The following is a 14,837-nucleotide window of genomic DNA, read 5'->3' as shown; positions in this document are numbered from 1 at the left end:
AAAAGGATTTTCAGGCGAAAAAACACACTCCTATATCTTTTAACTATATAATTATGAACGGATTGCCAAATGTGTTGGTAAGCGCAAAACTCGAGGAAGGAATCGTCCGATTTGAGATGTGTTCATTTTATTTTATTTTCTGTACCAAACATTTATGCCATGTAAGGGAGAAACATGCTATTTTCAAGTGTTGAAAAATCTGGAACGAAAATTGTGTCAGAAAATAATTTGATATTATAATGACGAATTTTAGTTGAAGTACTAAGAAATTTATACGAGGGTCACTATTTATATTTCGGGAATAGGAACAAAAACAAAAAGTTAAGCTGCGAATATATTTTTATTGTTTTTCAAAGTACTCGCCACGATGATCGATACACTTTTGCATGCGCTTAAACCAATTTTCAAAGCATTCATTCCAATCGACACGAGCCTTTTTTTTGAGCGATTGTCAAATTATGTGGGATCCAACGTGAACATAATTTTCGCACAACTAAGTGTTCATGTAAAATCGCATATATGCTGGTGGAACTAATGCTTAGGGATGCCTCAATCTCACAATAGGTTACATGACGATCTTGCTTAATCATTTCGTGCACAGCATCGATGTTTTCTGGCATTACAGTCGATTTTGGACGACCTTCACGAAACTCGTCGGACAGCGAACTACGACCACGATTGAATTCACTATACCAGCGATACACAGTGGTTTTTGATGGAGCTTCATCGCCAAAAGTCAAAATAAGTTGATTGATGCACTCTTGTTGTGATAATCCACGTCGAAAGTCGTAAAAAATCATCGCACGAAAATGTTCACGATTCAGTTCCATTTTTTTGCCGAGACCAAACTTTCAACTAAATATAAAATAAACAAATAGCGTCCGTATGACAAAATGTTCTGAGTACGTCTATCGTCAAAAATGTCAAACTTTACGATGGAACCGTCAGATGGACTCACATGACATCAGTGTTGCCAAATCCCGAAATATAAATAGTGACCCTCGTACTAGAAGGAATTCATTGGTATTGATAACAAAACAATACATTTTAGACGGGACGAAGTTTGAATAGAATGTGAGAATATAATACTGCATAAAGCGATACGACGATGTTTGTTATATCGATATACGAAGTAATCCACCAATGATATAATAAATCGTGTTTTTGCAATTCATACGATCTAGGATACACATGATGCATACTTTGATTTTGATTTGATCAGAATTGAAGGGCTCAGAAGGTAAGGGTTTAAGTGACTTGATCGATTTCTCTTCAAAAACTTTTTTTTAGTTAATAACTCAACTGCAAAAACGTTCCGATTTGCGTTTGCTATAGAATCCGATAGCAGATGTTCTGACCTACCTTCCACATTGTCAAATGCAGCTGGGAATGTGTTTGTAGCTAAGTTATGACCAAAAGAGAGAGTATATGTAGAGAATCGATAATGTCACTTACGCCCCTTCTATTCTGAGCCCCTCAATTGATATGCTAGGTCGCAGCGAACATTGAATCGTATAACTTGGCATATTCTAAATCCTATGTATAGTGGGATCGAATCACAATCGTATATAATGTCGATCAAAGCATACATGGTGTATGTCTGAAATCGTATAAAATGTGAAAAAAAATGTATTCACCACGACAGATAAAGTCGCAGTTGCGTATAACAAACATCGGTTTTATGGTATACACTATCGTAAAAATGAACTAATCAACATTATATATGTATATCAGATGTAGCAGATGCAGCTCGAGAGTAACATATACGTATAATTTGATTCAATGTAGTACACTGGAGGCGCTTTTTATGCGGGAATACGTGAAGCGTAAACATAAAACGGGTAAATTCCAATATCCGCGTGAAAAAAACTGATCCTGAAATTCCAAAATCCACGAAATTACTAAATTAAATTATTAAAATTAAACCACTTACATTTCAAAATCCGTGTAAAAATCTAACAAACAGTGATTTATTAGAACGGTACGGGTTTGACTCGAATTCCTAACACTTAAGCTGTGTTTCCCATTAAACAGTGTCTCATTATTCCAAATGGTACTTTTTCGCGAAATTAATGCGGTTTTGGATAAATATATCCTTTTTTTTCATTTGTCCATGACCATGACATTGATATCAAAATACATAGTCATGGTGAAAAACTAAAAATGTTTTTGATTACATTTGTCTCAAATTCCGAACACCAAAAATGCAATTTAGAAAAAAAAACATAACTTCTCAGCTACTAGACCGATTCAGATGATCGATATATCAAATTAAAGCCAATTAACTATTCTTATTTGGAAAAATACTATACTTCCAAAAATTTGGATTCGATGCTTCGAAACTAGATTTAAATTCCGAATTTGCTAACGCAAACATTTTATCGCTGGTTTTGCTGTCACTCTTTCGCAAATGCTTAGTATTATAAGTTATAGACAGTATCGATACCTGTAAATTATGTTCAAATGAAGCTATATCACGACAAATTAAGTCGTAATTTGGTATAACAAGCATCGGTTTTATGACCTACATAATCGTGAAATCAGTCTTATTAACATCATACATGTATATCAGACAGATGCAGTTCGTGAGTCAGATAAACGTATATTTTAAATCAATGTAGTACTACGAAAATTGGTTAGCATGCTGTGGAAAGTCATTCAACAGTAAATCATAATAAATCGTAATGTACATATAACATCATATTATGAATTTGACACATAAAATTTTGTTTTCTTCTTTAATAGCACTGACATTCCTAGCGGAACTCCACTGTTTCAACGTTATAGAGATTTATATGCCGAAGTTATAGAATAGGCGTGATTACAGTGCTAGTCCAAAGAAATTTATTTAACGAAAGAACCCTTACGACCAGAATGGGAATCGAATCTAAACCCCTAACAGGATATGTGTGACGCTAACCACTCGGTCGCAGGAATACACACACATCAAGATTGTTGATGTTTATCTGACTTTACAAGGCTGCCAAGCTGCTATTCAAATAGTATCAGATCATATGAATTACATTCAGAATTGCATGAGCGAACAAATTGTTCTCAGAGAATTGAACAAAAAATCATTTAGAATTGAGATCGTTCCTATGAATTACTCACAGTGATTACACCAAATAAACGACCCTAAGTATTTTGTTTGCTTGACTGCGAAGACTTCCTTTTCCTTAGAACGCAGTTGAAAAAGTAAAATCGGCAGCCATGCATTGCATCTCTTTTGTTTAATATGTACGAATTTTAACTGCACTGGAATTATATGTCAGATGGTCGTGCGAGATAGCTGCTGCTCGATAATCCAAGCAACCAGAGTGTTCAAGCACTGATTACCGCTGTACACTTTATCAACTTGCGGCACCTTATTTTCTCCAACTCAATATTTCTCAACTGTGCTTCTAACACCTCCAGAGTATTTTCGAGATCTTCTTTCGCGATTAAAACTCCACAAAAATCTTTCGTACACTTTTCGTCAATCCAAACTTATTCGTTTTTATTTGTATACTGGTTGTGTTAATACAATTGTGTTTTGTTGTGTCTGTGTATGGTAAACAATGCTTATTGCACTGTCAGTCCTTGGATTCGCACAGTGTGTGCGGCATGTAAAAACTGGTAAGTATTCCATTTTAGTGTATCTTATTTTCTAGGTGTATGGTGAGTGTATCGTGTAGGTGAGTATTGACATTATTGACAGTTCTGGTAAGTATTGAACACGGAGTTTGAATCCAATCGAGGCAGTTTTCTTAGCCATTACCACCACTCATTTTAAAGATTCATATCCCACTCCCGCTAAAAGCCAATAAGATACATTCTACAAACATAATAAATATTCACAAATCGCGATTCGTGAGGTTATAATATAACATTCGATGTAAATATTATTCGCCATTTTTTTTTTATTTGTCTGTGGTAAGTCGCATATTCGCATGAAAATAGTCTTATAGGTAAGATATATAAATCGTTTATTTAAACAAACTAAGCATATGCTTATGTACAAGGGCAAGTCCGATAAGTACTTAGCCTACAAAAAAAAATACAGAAATTTTGGAAGATTGGCGAGAGACATTTTCAAGTTTGGAAACAAAAAAAAGTCGCACGGGGCCAAATCTGGAGAATACGGTGGAAGGGGGATGCATTTCGTAGTGTAATTCGACCAATTTGGCCGTTGATCGGTGCGTAGCCGATGCGTTGTCATAGTGGAAGAGCACTGTTTTCTTCGCCAAATGGGGCTGTTTTTTCTGCAATTCGGCGTCGAATCGGCCCAATAATTCGTCATAGTAGAGCCCTGTGACCGTTTTACGCTTCTCCAGGTAGTTGATGTAGATCACACCTTGTGAATCCCAGAAAATGGTGGCCATCACCTTTCCGGCAGATAGGACAGCCTTCGCCTTCTTCGGAGCACGTTCGTCGGGTGAAGTCCACTGTTTCGACTGTTCCTTGGTCTATGGTGTGTACGAGTGGATCCATGTTTCGTCGACGGTCACGAAACGACGCAGAAACTCCTTCGGATTGCGCTTAAACAGCGTCGAACACTGCTCTGAAGTGGTTTCACGGTTGCGCTTGGTGTGCGGAGTGAGCAAACGAGGCACCCATCGCGCCGACAGCTTTTTCATTCCCAAAATTCCGTGCAGGATATGACCCTCGCGGTCTTTCGAGATGCCTACTGTTTCAGCTATCTCGCGCACCTTCAATCGGCGGTCTGCCAATACGAGATCGTGGATTTTTGTCACATTATCCTCTGTGGTAGCCGTTTTCGGGGCACCTGGGCGTGGCTCATCAAGAACCGACGTGCGACCACGTTGAAACTCGTTCAACTAATTTTTACGGTCACCATCGAAGGAGAAGAGTCACCGTATACAGAATCCAAGCGCTCTAGGATTTCGCTGCGCGATTTTCCTACCAAAAACAAGAATCGAATCACCGACCGATATTGCTCTTATTCCTTTTTTCTAAAATCCGCGGACACGCACACTTCCACACACGGTCAAAACAAAACTACGAGTCCGGCTGAAATTTTGACAGTAGCCCTTTACGAGAATGTAGGGTAAATGATCTTGGTTTGTCCGATTTGGGGTGTTTTTACGCAACTAGTAAATGCAAATCGATTTTTCTTCATGAAAATCACAAATAATCGATACGAGTTTGGGTTTGTTGAAAAGCCCCAAGTCTCTAGTTGCTAATACTACCATAAGGCGTTGAAATTATTAAAATTTTTATGTTTTTTAACGATTTTCCTCAAATATTATGGTTTGACCCCCTCTGATCATGGTTTGTCCGGCTTTAAAAATCACCATTTTTTGAATGAAAACATTCGAATTCTCAAGTAGATGTTGCATTTATCATTGCTTGAGTTTACTGCCATCATATTGATCCGTTCATAATTTTGGCTTTCTACAGAATATTGCCTTTTCTTGTGCATTTTAAAAGTGTTCACCTCAACACACTCAACACAGAGAAACTATATTTGTGCTATGCACGAAGGACACAATAAACAAACTGCAGCGCGCCAAGCGGTTGCCATAGAAATCATGTGGACAAAACAACATTATTGAATTGGACAACTCATGATCAGAATTGAGATCATCAAAATGCGTTAATTTAATGGTTTAGCTATTTACATCTGATACAAATGGTGTGCAAGAATGATGTTTACAATATTTGTAAGTGTTATAATCCGGAAAAAGGTCTGAATACGTGCGAAATAATCATCTGGTGATCGATTGACAGTTAGCTCGAATGAGGGGCGCATTGATACCAATAGATGGTGTATTTTAGAATCCTTTGAAACATTTGATTCCGTAAAAATCTTCTTATATATAAAATTCTCGTGTCATGATGTTCGTGGTCAAACTCCTCCGAAACGGCTCGACCGATTTTAATGATATTATACTCAAAAAACATGGTAGGCATGAGAATAGGTCGTAAACTATATATGATACCGCTAGGATACCTATTACTTTATATTTGATACCGATTAGGGTGGTCCCATGCAAAAAAAACAGGAAGTGGGTTATATCTATGGTATAACCGCAAGGGTGACGTACGACTATCGTTGATTTAGAGATCATTTGTTTGAAGTTGAATCTGAATTCATTCTGAATGAATGAATATTTGAAGAACTTCGAAAACGAGAGCGTTACGTTGGAGGCACAAGTTTTTATGCATCCAATATTGGATACGGAAATATCCTACTGATGGGGAAGAATAATCTTCAGAAGCTATCCTGGTTATTGCGATTGATTGAAAAATCACAAAACCAAATGTATTTGGTCACAGTGTTACATGGATAGAAAACATTAAAATGAACTCTTTCACATGAATGTAATTTTAAATTCCCAGAGGAACTGGCAGATTATTTTCCGGATCTTTCTCGATGCTGAACGGCATCCAAACGGAAAGAATTCCGTGCGTGTATGAGTATGTGTAGCGGCTGCTTCGAAGGTCACCTTCTCTTCTCCTGAAGGATCGGCTTCTCTGTGCTCCCTCACAGTTTCAAACAAACTGCTTGCGTTTCAGGGCAGATCTCGATCCTTCGCCGTCCAGCACCCTCAGCAACGATGTTGTCTTGTCGATGTCCTCACGAAAAATGAATGCGTCTCACCACCAGAATATTGCTTAAGTATGCTTTTTTTTTGCGTTATTGAATCGAGAGAAGGCGTGGTTTACGATGGCAATTTGGAAGGCAAACTAGAGGGGAATGAACTCTCTGAGCTCGGAACTTTCGGCGACAGAGCAATAATCGATTGCGGGCGCATACAATATTGGATACGGAAATATCCTACTGATGGGGAAGAATAATCTTCAGAAGCTATCCTGGTCATTGCGATTGATTGAAAAATCACAAAACCAAATGTATTTGGTCACAGTGTTACATGGATAGAAAACATTAAAATAAACTAAAAGGATATTTCCACTATTTCCTCGATACTGGAAGCCCACCAGTGGTTACTGCTAACTCGATAACCATCTGTTAATGGCACTTGATTGAAAAATATTTGGTCACAGTGTTACATGGATAGAAAACATCGAAATAAACTCTTTCACATGAATGTATTTTTAAATTCCCAGAGGAACTGGCAGATTATTTTCCGGATCTTTCTCGATGCTGAACGGCATCCAAACGGAAAGAATTCCGCGCGTATATGTGTGTGTGTGTAGCGGCTACTTCGAGATCTTCCCGGGGAACCGTTTGTGGCATCACTCTCCTCCTGATGGATTCCCTTCTGGCCAGGTGCACAAACAATCTCTTGGTGACACCGTTCATCCGCGCTTTCATGATAAACGAAGAGCTTCACCACAACAGCGACAACATGCTCCAATCGCTGTTCAATTAGAACTGAGTGGATTTCCGAGCGGCGCTCGCTTATATACCGATTGGTGATTTCAATAGCCTGTTTTGAAGGCAAATTTAAGACTATTGAAACAAGTTTTTGGATCAGAAAGTAACAAGTATAGAACGCGTAGACATTTTATCTTTCGAATGAAGTGTTTATCATACCATTTCGTTCAGTTGATTACGAGCTATTAACACTCAAAATCTTGGTCTGCGGCGTAACGCTTTCGTTTTCGAAACTTTGATTATACACCCCGGTATAGAAATGAAAGACGTAGTCCTACGTCAAAAATCTGAATAACTTTGTTTTCGTATTTTTTTGCATAAATTTGGCTTGAAAAAAAACTTATAACCATATATAACCAATTTTCACCCTCATCTCCTTTTTTTTTATCGCCATATATGTATTTTTATATAAACGATACCAAATAATTGATTTGTCGTTCGTTTTTTAAACAAGACGAATTTATTTACGTTGTTTAATGCCAGATGGCACTTCGTCCTCTTCATCGAATTTCACCCTACACATACGCAAGTAACCTAAATTCGACTAAAACTAGAGGGTGTGTCACATCAAATTGCATCACGGAATAAACGCTGTAGAAATTCGCCTAGTAGACCGATCCTTTTGAAAATTTTAGACAGTAAAATAAAAACTATTAAACAACTTTTGGCATTTTCTTTTTATTCATACTTAAGGTAAACCTGTCCGTTTACCGTGCCGGTCATCACGAAGGGGGCGCTCCGCTTTCCGCAAGAGCAGATCGCTTGCCACACCATGTACTTTTTGGCAAACTTGGATAGTTTCTGCTTGCGAATCTCCTCCGGAACGCTGAATTTGTCCTCTGCGGAGAAGAACAACAGGCCCGGCAGATGACGAAAGTCCGCTTTGACGTAGGTTTCGTCGTCCATTACCAGGCAATGCGGCTTCGTCAGCATTTCGGTGTACAGCTTCCGGGCTCGCGTCTTCCCCACCATGTTTTGCCTTTCGTCGCGGTTAGGAGCCTTCTGAACCTTGTATGTACGCAGGCCCTCCCGCTGCTTGGTCCGCTGGACGAATGAACTTGACAAATTCAGCTTATTGGCGACATCCCGGACCGAACTTCTCGGATCACGTCTAAACTGCTTAACTACGCGCTTGTGATCTTTTTCATTGACGGAGCATCCATTTTTGCCGTTCTTCACCTTCCGGTCGATGGTTAGGTTCTCAAAGTATCGTTCTAGTATTCTGCTGACCGTGGATTGGACGATTCCCAGCATCTTACCGATGTCCCGATGTAACAACTCCGGATTCTCGAAATGAGTGCGCAGGATTAATTCACGACGCTCTTTTTCAATCGACGACATTTTTCCAAATTTACGCAAAATTGACAGTGAAGCATGGCCAACGTGATCTATACACTCTTATCTGATTAGCTGATTAGCGAAAGCTGAAGATATAATTCCTAAAAATTAAATTTCTACAGCGTTTTTTCCGTGATGCAATTTGATGTGACACACCCTTTAGGAATATCGTCGGCAAGCTGGAAGCCTTTTTGGATGAGCACAATGAATTATTGAAATTATTCAAATCACACCCATGCTCGGTATGCAAAATAACAGTTAATTATTAGGAACATCATTACTCATTTTGAATTAATAATTTAATATTATGTGGTTGGAGGAGACGAAAGAAACAAAAGAGTGCCCTCGATGGATTCTTATGTGTGTCGTTTGATGAATTGGCGCAGTCAGGACAACGTCATTCTAGGATGTGCAAATAGAAGAAACTGTTTCTGGACTGACTCAATGCGTTCTTCATGTACGACCATATACGGGTTCCAAACGATGTTACAGTATTCCAGAATAGGCCTTACATATGTAATATATAAAAGCTTTATTGTGTATGGGTCCTGGAAGTTATGTGAGGAGCGTTTGACAAAACTTAACACACTATTCGCCTTATTTATTACAGAGTTGTAGTGTTCTATGAATGTGAGTTTACAGTCCAGGACGACGCCTAGATCTCTAACTATTTCACATTTTTCTACATTTTGATTTCCAAGACATATTACAATATTTGGTACATGTTTTTTTTCTGCTAAATGTTATAGAGTTGCACTTTTTCACATTCAGTGTTAGTAGATTTTTATTACACCAAGTATGGAATACATGTATTTCGTTTCGAAATGCTTCGATGTCGTTTTCATTTCCAATTTCCGCGAAAAGCTTCATGTCGTCGGCATACACAAGTACATTGATACGCTTGAGAACGAAGGAGATGTCATTAACGTACAGAATGAAAAGAAGAGGACCAAGATGAGAGCCTTGTGGGACTCCCGATGTGACTTTTACTGGATTTGAAAGAGAATTTTGAAAATGAACAATTTGTTCACGGTTTGTTAGATAAGAATTGAGCCAGTTTAAGAGTCTTTGTTCCATTCCTATTTTCTGCAATTTGAAGAGTAGTAATGGAATGTCGATGCGGTCAAATGCTTTACTGAAGTCAGTGTAAAGAGTTTCTACGTGTTTGCCATTTTCCATTGCATTCAAAATAAAAGTCACAAAAGCCAACAGATTAGTTGCAGTTGAACGGCCTTTGAAGAAGCCATGTTGCATACACGTAATTCTATTCTTTACTTGTTGGAAGACTTTTTCGTTGACTATTGCTTCGAATAGTTTAGGAATGCAAGAGATAATGGCAATTCCACGATAATTACGTACGTCAGATTTAGCACCTGATTTAAAGATAGGTACCAAAAAAGATTGTTTCCATTTTTCTGGGAATATTCCAGTTTGTAGTGACATATTGAAAATGCAATGTAATGGAAGGGTGAGTTCCTCAGCCAGATTCTTTAGGAATATAGGTGCTATTCCGTCAGGTCCTGGTCCTTTTGTTCCGTCTATTTTTTTTAGTGCATGGCATATTTCCTGTTGTGAAAGATAGTTCACCGATATGTCATTTGGATAATCCGGTAAAAATGAAAAGTAGTCCCGATCGCGATTTTCTTCGGAAAATGTGGTATATACTTCCTGAAAGAAATTTGCAAAGAGATTACAAATTTCGTTCGAAGAATTCCTCACATCCTCATCGAGATGCATCTGCGATGGGAAGTTATTGCTTTTGAGCTTAGACTTTACGTAATTAAAGAATTTCTTCGGGCATGATTTGACTTCAGTTTCGACCTTTCTATTGTACTCTTCGTGTGCACTATTAATTGCAAAATTTAATTCTTGGGAAATATTTTGATATTCAAGCAAATTTTGATGACTTTTGTCTATTTTGTATTTTTTTGTGCTTTTTGTTTTTTATTCTTTAGATTTCTTATTTGAACGTTAATCCAAATAGGATATTTGCTGGTTGAATTTCTTCGTCTTCTTTTCTTCGGCACAAATTCTGATATTATGTTATTCAGAATTTCGTGAAGAATATGTACAGTTAAGTTGACATCTCGTTCGCTGTTTAATAAAGTTTGCCATTCTATGGCTTGTAGGCTACATTTGATTGCTTCAAAGTTCGTCTTGTTATATTCCGGTACTTCTTCATACTCCCAGTCGATGGGCAATTGTCTATTATGTATACAGATTGAGTATTCAATTGCTGTGTGAATTTTTTCATTTTTCCAAAGAGGAGTCATGGACTCATTCACACAAAAGTCGTCGGTGATGTTAGTAAATAATAGGTCTAGATAATATTTTTGGAAATTTTTTACATGATTTATTTGGTTAAGACCGAGATGTGCAATTTCGTCAAATATATATTGTAGGGTTTTATTTTCCCCGACGACTGGGAGTAGAATGCATTCATTATCATTATCGGGAATGAAGTCTACTTTATTTTGATTGAAGTCGCCATAGATATGCAATTTCAACAGAAGCGGTTCGAGGAATGATAACGAGACGCTATCATGAGTAACACCTACACAGCCTTTGTTCAAACCACAGCACGTGTGTTCAAACAAAAGAAATGCAGTCTTTAATGGGTTCTATTACAAAATTACACGTATTTCGTTCAACGTGTTGCTGGATGTATACAAGATTTATAGAAGAATCGTTAAGTTCGGACTGTTTTCCAAGTATTTAAACAACATCGAGTAATGCTTTTCATCCAAATTTAAGCAATTTAAAATTATTTTCGTGTCTGCTAGTCTGATACAGATTAAATTGCTCCACGAATACGGATTACTTATTTTGATGTTTATTTTGCGCCGAGGCAAGGTTGCTACATTTCATAGCACGAATTACCAGATTAGTGAATGCAAAAGACGAATGCTGAGATCCGATCGATCCGGTCCATTTCTCTGTACATTACAATACATTAGTTATTTTTTATTCAACAGTCGAAATATTCACTAGAAGTAATTTATATGGCAGAACAACGTTTGCCGGGTCAGCTAGTATACTATAAAACTACTGTAAATCATGAAAAAGACAATTTTATTTATATGTTTTGAAACATTCGAATACCTGATTCGACAAAGGTGTGGTGAATTAGAGCATTAAAAAAGGGGACAAATCATGATCATATTTTCGACTGGACAAACCAAAATCATTTACCTTACTACAAGATAGTAATCTCTCTTGCGATACTGACCTCATCGGGCGATGAGGCTAAGTACTCATCGGACCGTCCTCGTATATCGCCTCAACTTTTGCATGTATATGGCAGACAGGTGCATCGTATACCACCAAACTATAGGATATATGATGCTGTATATACGTTGGTTATACGATTTAATGTTTGCTGGGTACAGAGTGGCAACAAGTTATCGTATGAAATCGTTCATATTTGATATATATTCATTCTATCTACGTTAAATAAAGACGATACGGTTACGTAGAATTAATGATTCATTCCCAAATCACGTATATCCGTATATTGACTAGAAGAAGCGATTTACAGATCATACGGAATGTGTAGTTTCAACAATCAATTTCGTTTTCTGTAATTTGTTGTTGTTTTCTTCCGAGTTCTGGGCTTGCTCCTTTTGTCAACATAATCGAGAAGAACACATTCGAACATATGCCAGTTTCAATGTAATCATCAAAGTTTATTCCATTACTGCTGGGTCATGTAATAAAACCGCATTCGTGTTAATCAAGAAAACGCCCACCGCTGCCTGCGGCTGAAGTCCGAACTTTCGATGAGCGTTATTGAAAAATAAAACCACAAACAACAGTCATTTATCAAAATGATCGCCTGTACTGAGAACGTGACTCCACCGAGAAGCGGATATATATAACTAGCAACATACATACTTCGCCCCGCAGTAATTAATTGTGGAAAGTTATCTCCTAACAAGATCGGAATGATTGATTTCTTGCCAAAGGGGGTGCTGATGCTATAAACGTGTTCACCAGAGAAGGCGATTTTTTCCTTCCCACCTCCGTAATTACATCTCGAATTCCATGGATTGCCATGTGCTTCGAAGAGACATTTTTGGCTCGGATCGATAGATTGTGGGCCACAGTTGGAGATTTGTGACGAATTGTGCGGTAGTTTGCTCAACACTCGACAATTGCCACCGTTGGATGACACTGCGCCATGTGGCCACCGAGAGCTGTCAAATAATTTCAATGAAGATTTATCAATAATACCCATCCCGACTCTCCGATTCTCGAAGCCGTCGTGATCATCTCATTTTCCACGGTGATAAACGTTATAATAAATATTGAAATTTTAAAGTGACATAAGCCCCTCTCCGGCGGCTGCTGGCTGATTGACTGGCGCTGTGTGTGCTGTTTCCTACTGCCGAAGAAGTGACGGCTGGCGGGGGTTGATTGCGGAGCGCAGAAGCCAAATGTAGGGAAAAACGCCAACGCCGCTAGATGGATGAAGAGCGGAGAGGATATAGACGCGGAGGGTGAGTTTCGGGGTGTCAGAAAAAGCGGGCTGTGATCGTTTTATTTATTTATGTTAAACCTTCATCCACTCTGAACGTGATGTGATAACGAATGGCATGCATATTGGGGCTGAAAGTTACGGATATGCCATATTTTATTATACCAGTTTCTCAGAGTGACAGCGCGTCCCGAAAAGTGGACTAATTTTAGGGAAAGAATGTGTTGGTGGTATGTTTGCTGGGAGGGGCTGAAACTACAAACGAAAAAGGGTAGACTTGAGATATATATGCATGTTTTCGCTTCCTAACTACATTCAATAATGACGCAATTTCTCTAGACTATTTGCTCCACGTTAACACAACTAGTCGCATTCACATTCCCCATGTAGTACACACATTTAACCATATCTGTGAATTATGTCAATCGAAATTCCGACCAACCGGATAGGAAGGCAAACAGCCGCGATGCTAATATTTAATTCACATTCCCCAGATGCGTGATATTTCTGTTTATTTGTCCCGATTATAATTTCGGTTGCTGAACTTTCAAACTCATTAACGTCGGCGAGTTCGGATTACGATGATAATCACGGCAGCCGGCAGCTTATGTGGAGCTATAAAAAGTAACAACAGTCGTTTCGACTCTCATCCGGAATCTAATCACGTTTTACGGGAGGGTTGTTACTCGAAATTCGGCCCCCGGCAGCAGGTCGGAACAAAACACAACTTAAACGCTGATCTAGGAGCTGTATCTGCGAGTTTTGAAGTTCGAGTTTGATACTTCAAACCCCTTCTAGCGGGGGTTCTTTCTCTGTCGGGGGAGAAACCTCTACGCCAAAAAGACTACATAAAAAGGATTTCAAACAAACATTGAGACACGTTATAAAATTTCGTTCTGTTGACTCCCATTCTTTCGAGTCGGATTTGCGTTCACTCGGCATACCCGGCACAGATATGCGTATTTGCTTGGTAAGCACGAGGATAAAATTGAAAAAGAGCTTAATTTTTCCTGGCTTCGACATCCTCTCCGCTTTCAGCTAAACCACATGAACCGCTGCTGTCGTGGGACAGAATTTTTATCACTGTGCGACGTAATGAATTTTAGTGTGTGTACCATTCCCCTCCCAGGCATCATTGTCCGTTCCCAAGCTGGTCCTATCTCCCTAACCCGTCACAGCTATGCCAAACTCCTTCCCGGGAGCGCTCCGGGTGTCTCGGGAGAAAAATGATACCTTATCCATTCCGAATCTAACGGCGGCAGGAGAGTCTGTTATTGTAGTTTGGAATTTGCCTGCCTATAATCATCTGCTATATGATATCTTAATTCTTCGTTGTCAGTGTGGATGGCATTTCGTTGGGTTGTTTCTTTTTAACTCGATGGTTACGGAGCGTGTCCGATCCAAATTGAGGAGGGGTGTATTTGTCGGAAAAGATATCAAGTGGGACTGACACGTGTGGCGAAACGTGCTGTTTGCCGCACGAGAACCGAACGTTCGAAAAATTAGTGTTTGAGATGATCCACATTTTCCTCTTGGAACGTGATGCTCGCGTTGATAGCGCTTTTTGCCGGCGATGATATATGGTTGGATGAGGATACAATTTTGCAACTAATTGCATCGAAGGCACGAACGTATGAGCGCATGTGTGCATGCTGCCATTAAACAGGTTAACTATAGGTT

The 14,837-nt window shown here is 38.8% G+C and overlaps 1 protein-coding gene across 9 annotated transcripts in view; it reads right to left on the bottom strand.

The window, feature by feature from the left end:
- The window catches only part of LOC129777929 (mpv17-like protein), a 505,117-nt gene that overhangs the window by 138,083 nt on the left and 352,197 nt on the right, over positions 1-14,837 (bottom strand). The gene's annotated exons all lie outside the window — the stretch shown is intronic.

This window comes from Toxorhynchites rutilus, chromosome 1 (genome assembly GCF_029784135.1).
Source record: "Toxorhynchites rutilus septentrionalis strain SRP chromosome 1, ASM2978413v1, whole genome shotgun sequence".
NCBI lineage: Eukaryota > Metazoa > Arthropoda > Insecta > Diptera > Culicidae > Toxorhynchites > Toxorhynchites rutilus.
The sequence above is the reverse complement of the archived record's forward strand: the minus strand, read 5'-3'. Positions and strand labels throughout refer to the sequence as shown.